The sequence below is a fragment of the Trichosurus vulpecula genome, chromosome 3, assembly GCF_011100635.1.
Source record: "Trichosurus vulpecula isolate mTriVul1 chromosome 3, mTriVul1.pri, whole genome shotgun sequence".
Lineage (NCBI taxonomy): Eukaryota > Metazoa > Chordata > Mammalia > Diprotodontia > Phalangeridae > Trichosurus > Trichosurus vulpecula.
In genome coordinates this window covers 364,426,837-364,437,147 of record NC_050575.1, presented here as the reverse complement: position 1 = coordinate 364,437,147, position 10,311 = coordinate 364,426,837, and the positions used below count along the sequence as shown (strand labels likewise).

The following is a 10,311-nucleotide window of genomic DNA, read 5'->3' as shown; positions in this document are numbered from 1 at the left end:
AATAAAACAGATTGAAGAAAGTCAAATTGCTAACCTGAATAACATAACTAAAACACAAATCTATTATACTTCAACTCGAATGGCCTTCAAATAAGAAAAAAGAGTCCTAACTTTCCAATTTTATTTTTCCCATTCATTATCAGTGCAGGGAAAGATGGCAGACAGCGGTGTTGCAAATAGTTTATTATCTTGGCAACAGCTGTATAATGTCTAACCGTGACACTCATACAACATCCTCTACAATGCCGTGAAATGTGGAACATTACTTGGTTCTACTTTCAAAAAAGAAACAGAATTCCAGCCAGGGAGTTACCTGTAGCTGACACAGCTGACAAATGTTATCTAATCAGGTCTACATGCATTCCAGACAGGTGCAGGACCCCTGCAGGCTGTGAAATCACATTGAATAATTCATTATCTAACACATTTCAACATAGTTCTCCCCAGGTAAAGACCAACTTTGTAATCTTTTCAGAACACACACACAGATGGGCATGTGTGAATTTTATATGGAAAATCATGGCAGATTTTCTTAACCAAACTTATGTGCTCTTTTTTAGAAGTATGTGTATCAAGTGAAGTTGCAATGAATATTTACGTAGGGCATAACTATCTCCAAAATTATGTGTTCATTCATTGCACCTAGAAAAGTACTTATATAGGAAATATTTGCAGAATTATTATTTCTAATTCTCAGTGCTTAAAAAGGATGGATTTTGATGGTAGGAAACAGTTAAGAATGTTTGAAGATGCAACACAAATTTTCTAAATTCAATCCAGACTACTCTTTCTGCTGTTCTGGGACCAGCTCATTGGGCATGTGTAGTGCCTATCCAAGGAATATGCATTGATGAACTAATTAAATGTATTGTCCATTCAGGGTCTGCCTGCTTCAATTCTCTCCCTAGACCAATCTATTCTCCTTTCAGTCACTAAAGTGATTTTCCTAAATTGTAGATCAAATCATGTCACTCCCTTACTCAATAAGCTCCAGTGACTTCTTTTTGTCTCCAGGATCACATAGAAAATTCTTTTTGCCATTCAAAGACCTTCATAACCTGGCCCTCTCCTACCTTTCCAAGATTCTTACATCTTACTCTCTGCATGTGCCCTTCTGTCTTCAATCAACACTTGCCTCTTAGCTTATCCACAAATGAGAAACTTCTTATATCAGCTCCAAGTACTTTTTCTGGCTGTCCCCCATGCCTGAAACACTCTCCCTCCTCCATTCTGACTATTGACCTCTGTGGCTTCCTTTAAGTCCTAACAAAAATTCAGTCTTACACTTGAAGACTTTCCCCATGCCTTTTAATTCTATTGTGTTCCCTCTATTAAGTATATGTTTATTTGCATATTTTCTCCCCCATTAGATTGTAAGCTTTTTGAGGGCAGGGACAGTCTTTTTCCTCCTTTAACACTCCTCATAGTTAGTATAGTGTCTGTCATTAAGAGGTGATTAATAAATGTTTATTGGTTGATTTGTTTGTTTTCTTTTCTATGTGGATATCTATGTTTAGCTTTCTTGAGTGGTTATAGAAGCCAAGTATTATTAATAAAGAAGAAAAGAATTATTCTTGGGTCACTTTAATAGGCTGAAATTGAGTCACTGAAGAACATCAGACTTTGAAAAACATCATCTATGAAAGAGCCCTCCTCCATTTGGTATTAATATAAAACATTTTCCATGACAGTGAGAAACTTCAGATGAGCGTGTTTCCACGTTTTATGTTTTACTTAATACTGATCATCAGAGGATTCCTAAAGAATCATCTCTGTGCTTACATACATGAAGCAATCATGTATGTTTTAATATATGCATGGAAGGCAGTTGGTTGGAAGATAACCTTTTTTGATGTTGAAATTTTTATGAAGCTCCAAAGGAAAGCTTATAGTTATATAATACAGTAAACCAATGTTAACCAGAAAAAATAAAATCATACACTATGAATTTGAGGAATACTGTTTCACATCCCTTACAATGGCTAAAAGAATAAGTCGACATTCTAAATAGACAGATCAATTCAACTTTAGCTATTACCTAGAAGTACTTGCCAGAGGACAAGCCCTGGTGCTCTCCCTTAATTAAGACTGCCACATATTTCTTCTCCACCCTCATGCTATCAATCTGGAAATAGGACTCTATGGACAGTGGGGCAATGCCAAATAATCAGCATACCTTAACACTGGTGTGTGTATATACCTGTGGGAAAATAGATGCTAACCATCCCACAAAGTCCATCTTTGATATTTAATCTACCCCAAATTCAATGTCTTCATTGCTTTCCTTGATCGCATGCACAATGAAATCTTCAGTCTCTGTCAAAAATTATACCTTATTTTTTGAAGTATCACTTTCTGCCAAAGAGGGTGAAGCCAGAGTATCATTCTGATCTACATCGAAAATAGGTTGTTGGTTTTCTTCATTGCAGTTTGGGTACATCAGTGACTCCTCTAATGGATTTGTACCAGTCTCTTGAATCAATGGTTCTGACAGCTTTGAATGGTCATTTTTGGTCTCTAAGTCCCTGTTTGTGTCTCAAATATTTCTGTAAGGGGTGTGATGGCCTTCTTTGAAGTATCTTTAGAAATTTTAAATATATTAGAAAGTGTTATCTAGAGATGTTTTGTCCTGCATTGTGTAGCCTTCCTCCAGTTTGGGATCATTGTCATCACTTGCTCCAGAAATTATTTTAATTTTAGGAAAAGAGGTTTTGTTTTCATCTGAATTTTCTGGAAATGTCTCATTGACTTCCATATCTTCTAAATCAGGCACAAAATCAATGAAGAGTCTGTTTTTTGCCTCCAATTCAATGGTTTCTAATTCCTCAGCTCCATCCAATTCTGCCTTCTCTGTAGTCACAGCTTTTAATGTTGATTCTTCTTGTGCAGCTCTGGGGTCTGGGTCTGACTCCTTTTCCTCGCTTTCTCCTTGAGCTTCAGTAGGTACCTTACTTTTCACATTGGAGTGTTCAGGAAAGAATTCATCCCAGGCCTTAAAACTCTCTCAAACAAACTTCTCTTTCTCCTGCTGTGTGGCTTCCTCATCAGGGGACTGCAGACCTCCTTCTATGTCTGGATCTGTTCTTATGTCATTGTTTGACAGTGGAGTCTCTCCTTTTTCTTCCATTTCTTTCTGTTTCTTTTTCTCCATCATTCTTTTTCTAATCATGCCCAATGCATCAATGCTATCTTTAATCTTCTTTCTTTCTCTGGTTTCCCATTTGTCTCTTTCTTCCTTCTCAGCTTCACTCCCTCCCTTAGCTCAGGCTTCTGCACATGCTCTGTCCTTTGGAAAAACTGGCCTATTATCCAAGTAGATTAAGACTTTCAGTCGAATGGTAAGTGTTCTTCTGTAGTTCAGAATTTTCTTAATCACTGTGTTTCCCATCAAATTCAGTACACACAAATTAAGCATGGCATCTAGGACACAAAGGATATCTGGATCGCTCAGCTTATTATGGGAAAGGTCAAGAACACAAATACTTATGCAGTCCTTTAGGCGCTGAATGTCTTCCATAGTATCTAGCTGATTGTTAGCAATTTGCAATATGTTTAGAACTGGAAGACAAGACAGGTTCTCCATAAAGTTATTACTGAGGTTGAGGGAATCCAGTTTTTTCAAAGGTTCTAGGTTCTCAATTTTATGAATCAAATTTAATTGTAAGCAGAGGCAATGCAATTCTGTCTGCGCCTGCAAGTTCTCAATTTTCTGTATCCCATTACATTCTAGCCAAAGACACTGTAATCCTGTATACTCTTTCAGGTTCTCAATGCAGTCAAAACCTTTGAAGTGTAAATAAAGCATGTCATTTAATTCCAGAGTTGCATGGAGTTTTTGTTCCTTGCAAAGTTTTCTAAGCAAACTTTTAGTCATTCTATGACAACTGTGCTTGCCATGAGTGTTTTGGCTTGGGGAGCGAGTCTTTCAGTTTTGAGCACTACTTTGCTTCTGTTCACTTTGGTACCGTTTTTCCAAAGAAGGGTCCCTAGATCTCTCCTTAGGGTTAATCTCTGCATTGTTTATCAGCACACCCTTTCCATTTCTACAACCGTCTGGCACACTCCCATGATCATTTCCATCTTCCTGTCCAGGCTCTCCCGGCTCTGGACCCATTTTTAGTTCTCTCCTTAGGTCTCCTCCCACAGCAGTGGCTCAGCCACCACTGCTCCCTAAAGCTGCCTCCATCGCCAAGGCAACTGGGGTAGCCATGCACCCGGGCAGCCCAGTGTTGCCAACAGCTCTGCCCAGCGCCAGCCATGGTCACGCGGGAGAAGATAAATTTTAATACTTCCTTGTTTTCCACTAAGTCAAACGGGCTTCTTTTGTTACTGTTGTTCTATTTTATATGAACCAATCCAATAACCCTGTAAAAATAGTTGTTAATCCAATGTTACCTGTTCTTCATAAATGTAATTCTCAATAGTAGGAAATAGGAAAGGAGACACACTGACAGCCTCCCAATACTATATCAGATGGTCAGAGCTGATCTGTAACTTTCATGATTCCTTATCTGGAAGCAGCAAGATTGGAGGGCTCTTCTTAGAAAACTGCAAAAGAGACATCTTAAATAAGAGTCTGACTCCATAAAAAGGGTCAGAAACCCATAGTACGGACTTTGGAAACAATTTAGAAGTACCAGAAACCAGCCTGGTCGTGGCAAAACAGTCAGGCTGGGACACTGCAGGCCCAAGGGTTATGGGGTCTAAGACATCTTTCCTAAGACATCATAGAGGACCCAAAAGGTCCATTGTTCTAAACTTCAAAGATCTGGAAGTCCTATAACCTATCAGGGATATTGACATGGACATACCTCACAAAGTAGAGGACAATGTATGAACACAGGTTACCAGTTCCATAGGAAGCAGGACCAGCAACCCTAACTCAATAGCATAGAAGGGGGTAGAGTCTTGTACCGGCATAAAATTTCAATTCAGGAAGTAAAGCCAAAAAGAATAAGCAGAAGAAGATAATGGTTCACATTATTATAGTTCCAGAGATACTTAAAAATCCAATCTAGAAAAAAGTGAATAATTTTACTATAACTGCAGAGACTCAAAGAAAAAAAATATCTTCAACAAGGACTGTATTAATACCTATCAGAAATCAAACAAGAGATAAAAATGAAATAAAAGTTATGGAGAAAAGAATCAGAAGGAGAATAAGCAACTTAGAAAGTAGCAAACCTTATAAAAATAATATACTCTCTGACAATTAGAATAGACCTAACAGAAATCAATGATTCCATGAGACAGCAAGAAATATTAAAAAAATTAAAAGATTGAAAAAATAAAGGAAAATATAAGCTATATGACATCACAAATAACTGACCTGAAAAACAGGTCAATAAGATATCATTTTAAAATGACAGAAGTTACGGGAAAAAACACCATTTAAAAAATACCTAGACAATATATTTCAAGAAATCATGAATGAAATGCCCAGATCTATTAAAACAAGATGACAAAGTGAAAATGGAATCTATCATCTATTGAAGGAAAAAAAACAACTTCCGAAAGGAAAATTTCCAGCAATGTCATAGACAAAATCCAGAATTTGCACACCAAAGAAAAAAGTATTCAAGTGGCCTGAAAGGAGTTCAAGTAGCAAGGAACTAGTCAGGATAATATAAGACCTGACACCTGACAGCTTCTCCTATGAAAGAGAGAAAATCTTGAAATACAATATTCAAAATGGCAAAAAAGAAAACAGACACAACTAAGAAAAAGATGAGTACAATCCTTCAATGGGAGAGAGAATGAATTTAAATAACAATAGAGGACTTTCAGACATTTCTGATTTTAAAGTAGTTGAGTTGGAACTTTCTCTAGCTGCACCCCCCCCCATGTCTGGAACACTGTCCCTATTCTAACTACTGACCTTCCTGGTTTCCTTTAAACACCAACTGAAAGCCAATCCAATCCCAAGAGAAACCCAGAAATGTATATTTGTTTGAGCATTTAGAAGGAATTGTAAAGTCTTTTAATAATTTGACACCAATATACAAATTCAACTTTATCTCAAATACCTCCTTTCACCATACCTGATGCTCCATCCTTGACTATTCCTTCCTTAAACATGTATCGCCCTTCTTCCATGATGGGAAAACTACCTTTTTCATGAAAATCTCTACACCTCGTTCCCCCTCAATCTCTCTCTTGTAGAAATTTCTCAAGCATTTTTCAAATGTTATCTCTGTATGAAGTCATCCCTGATTCTCCTCATGAGTTCATATAAAATGTTTTGTTTTAGTTTTCATGAGGCTATCTTCTAACTAGGATTGTATTTATTATCACACATGCTGTATTTGTCCTACTAGTAAGTTCTATCAGAGGTCAGGGATTATTCTTTATACATTTTTATATTTTCCTTAGAACTTTGTATAGGACCTTTTATATTGGAAGCACTGATTATACATTAATTGAATAAATGTATTGATGCAACAATGAATGAATCAATGAACATACATAAGAAAAATTTTCATGAAAACCCTCAGTCCAAGAGATAATGATGTTCCCAAACAGTAGTGTCATAGAAAGAGCATTGGCTAGATTTAGTCAGTTTAGATACTAGCTTTGCCACTTTAGGAGACGTGAATCACTTCTACTCTCTGTAACTCAACTTCTTCATTTGTAAAATAATTGGAAATAATGTCAGATCTATTCCATATCTAAATTCTATAAAAGCACAGGTTATTTTGGGTAGTAGAATATGCTGCTTAGTAAATACATTATTTTCCAAACAAGACAAAATGGCCCTAAATGCCTCCCCTTCAGTACTCCCCTACTCCTGCAGCACTAAACTTAAATGGGGCATAGCATTAAATAAAGTTTATAACAAATAAGACTCTTTTCAAACTAAATTAATAAATTTCCCTTTTTTACAGTATTTCTTAGCTATCTAGGTCCTTAGCCCTTACTTAATGATGATGCACTTGATTAAATAAAATGAAAGAAAAATGAAAGTTCTTTCAGACATTAAAATGAATAATGAGTTTAGACTTAATCCAAAAGCAATTTAACTTTAAACATTCATATGAAATTAAATGAGCCATTGAATTTGCTATATAAGCAAGCATTAATCTTATCAAGCTATGAAAACTGGAATGTTATACAGTGACCCATTAATTTCAAAGCCTAATACAAGGTCTGTTTAATGCCTGCAGTCCATTAAAAAGTCTTATTCCACTATATAAGTGCTTTTTCATAAAAATTTAAACCCCAATTCATTTTTTCCATTGCTCCAATCATTTGATAATCTACTGTGACAAGATTACATTTGCAAATCTTACTGTAGTCTGTAGTTTTGTCATGTCAGATACATTTTGCTCATGGATCTGTGTACATTTTTTTTTAGCCTCCAGCTTAGAAAGGGGAAGTTTCTATTCTTGGTGGGAATTACAAAAAGGTATCCTGCCCATACAGAAGAGGATTCCTTTGATTTCACAGATATTAGTGAAAGATTCCTCATCACTAACAGGAGAAAACCCATGTCCTTTGGAGTGTCAATCAACGACTTCCTATAACCTGTCTTTCTAACTTGATTTACAAAGCAATCTCCTTCCTGAATTCCAATCCTTTTCCTCAATTTTGCTCCGGCAAGGCATCTACCCACCATCCTGCATACCAACAAACACACATGCTGGAATGTCCTTGCCCCACTACTTCAGCAATCCAAACCCCACACATCATTTAAAGTTAACTCAAGGCAAAACTCATTCAATGAGAATCTCCTTAGCATTCCAAACCCCAATGGCCACGCTCTTCTCTGAGTTCATAGCTATTATTTTCTGCAGCATTTACTTGACACTTACCTATGTGAATCTCTATAAAAAACACTACTGATAGTTCTGTAAGGTCATTTAACTTTTCCATGTACATATCTGGTATGTATGAGCTTACCTCTAGGATAAAATATTAACTCCTTTGGTATACAAATCTTTTCACTACCTTGTCGCTTCCTCCCCTTCTGGTCTTCTCATACATTACTACTCTCCATTCACTCTACAAGTCAACCACATTAAGTTCCTTGCTGTTTTGCACACTTGACTATCCCATCTCCTGTTTCTAGGCCTCTGCACTGACTAATTTTTATGCTTGGAATGAACTCCCTCATGATCTCCACCTTCAGAATCTCTGGTTTCCTTTATGAATCCTCTCAAACATCTCATTCTAGAAACTCCCTCATGATCTCCACCTTCAGAATCTCTGGTTTCCTTTATGAATCCTCTCAAACATCTCATTCTAGATAAAGTATTTCTTGAGTTGTGTTTAATAAATGTTTCTTGATTGACTGATGATTGGCTAATAAAGTTTAAAGTCTCCACTAAAGTCTTGCCCCAGTGTCTCATTATGGTTCTCAAATACTGTTACAAGATAGCTCAAGCTCTGACATACCCTGCCAAACTGAACAGGCTTAAATTCATCAAACATTTTGTAAGCAGTTTCTGTGTGTAACACATCATTGCAACCATTAAAGAAGAAACAAAGCTTAGACATCATCCCTGACCTCATGGAACTTAAAGTAGTAGGAGAATAAGATGTATATGCAAAGGACTGAAATAGCTGGTAATAAAGATCTGGAAATCAGTAGCGTAACATATATGTCTGGAAGTCATCTATATAGGGAAATTTGAACCCACAAGAGCTGATGATGTCATCAAGGTAGAAAGTATAGAGAAAGGAGCCAAGATGGTGGCTAGAAAGCAGGGACTTGGTGAACTCCCTGCCAAGTCCCTCCAAAAACCTATAAAAATGGTTCTGAACCAATTCTAGAACTGCAGAACCCACAAAATAGCAGAGGGAAGCAGGGCTCCAGCCCAAGACAACCTGGATGGTCCCTGGGTAAGGTCTATCCCACACGGAGCTGGGAGCAGGAGGGGAGTGGGGCCCAGCATGAGCTGCCTGCACCAATCAGACTAGGAGCCGGGTGGAGCGCGCCCTAGCGCCCTAAATCAGTGAGCTGTGGCAGTTACCAGACTTCTCAACCCACAAACACCAAAGAAAACGGAGAAGAAATGCAGAACCCACAAAATAGCAGAGGAAAGCAGGGCTCCAGCCCAGGACAGCCTGGATGGTCTCTGGGTAAGGTCTATCGTGCATGGAGCTGGGAGCTGGGCAGAAAAGGCCCTAGCGCCCTGAATCAGCGAGCTATGGCAGTTACCAGATTTCTCAAACCACAAACACCAAAGGCAACAGAGAAGGTTAGTGGGAAAAGCTGCAGGGAGGAGTTCCGGTTCGGGCAGTGGAGGAGGTGCAGCTACAGAACTACAGCTGCAGTTGCTTCCGGCCCCAGGCCCACCTAGTGGGAGGAATTAAGTGGAGAATCAGAGCAGGAGTGCTGAGCCTGCATAAGATCTGAGTCCAGTCCAGGTTGGGGGTTCTTGGGGAAGGAGGAGTGCTGTTGTGGCAGAGCTGGCTGTAATAGCTCTGAAAACAACAGCACAACCCCCTAAGCTTGGAACAAAGTACTCTTTACTCTACAAGCAGTCATACGCCACTGAAAAACTCAAGGGTCAAGTAAGTTGGCTGAGAACATGGCCAGGTAGCAAAAATGCTCTCAGATTCAGTTTCAGACTTTGGAATCTTTCTTTGGTGACAAAGAAGACCAAAACATACAGCCAGAAGAAGTCAACAAAGTCAAAGAGCCTACAACAAAAGCCTCCAAGAAAAACATGAACTGGTCTCAGTACATGGAAGAGCTCAAAAGGATTTGGAAAAGCAAGTTAGAGAAGTAGAGGAAAAATTGGGAAGAGAAATGAGAATGATAGGAGAAAACCATGAAAAACAAGTCAATGACTTGCTAAAGGAGACCAAAAAAAATACTGAAAAATATACTGAAGAAAACAACACCTTAAAAAATAGACTAACTCAAATGGCAAAAGAGCTCCAAAAAGACAATGAGAAGAATGCCTTGAAAGGCAGAATTATCCAAATGGAAAAGGAGGTCCAAAAGAGCACTGAAGAAAATACTACCCTAAAAATTAGATTGGAGCAAGTGGAAGCTAGTAACTTTATGAGAAATTAAGATATTATAAAACAGAACCAAAGGAATGAAGAAGTGGAAGATGATGTGAAATATCTCACTGGAAAAACCACTGACCTGGAAAATAGATCCAGGAGAGATAATTTTAAAATTATTGGACTACCTGAAAGTCATGACCAAGAAAAGAGCCTAGATATCATCTTTCAAGAAATTATCAAGGGGAACTGCCCTGATATTCTAGAGCTACAGGGCAAAATAGAAATTGAAAGAATCCACAGATCGCCTCCTCAAATAGATCCCAAAAAGAAAACTCCTAGGAATATTGTCGC

General features: G+C 38.0%; 1 pseudogene; it reads right to left on the bottom strand.

Annotated features, from left to right (window-relative positions):
• Positions 1-2,248: 2,248 nt before the first annotated feature.
• On the bottom strand, positions 2,249-4,117 carry LOC118841328 (annotated as a pseudogene).
• Between the last annotated feature and the right edge of the window lie 6,194 nt (positions 4,118-10,311).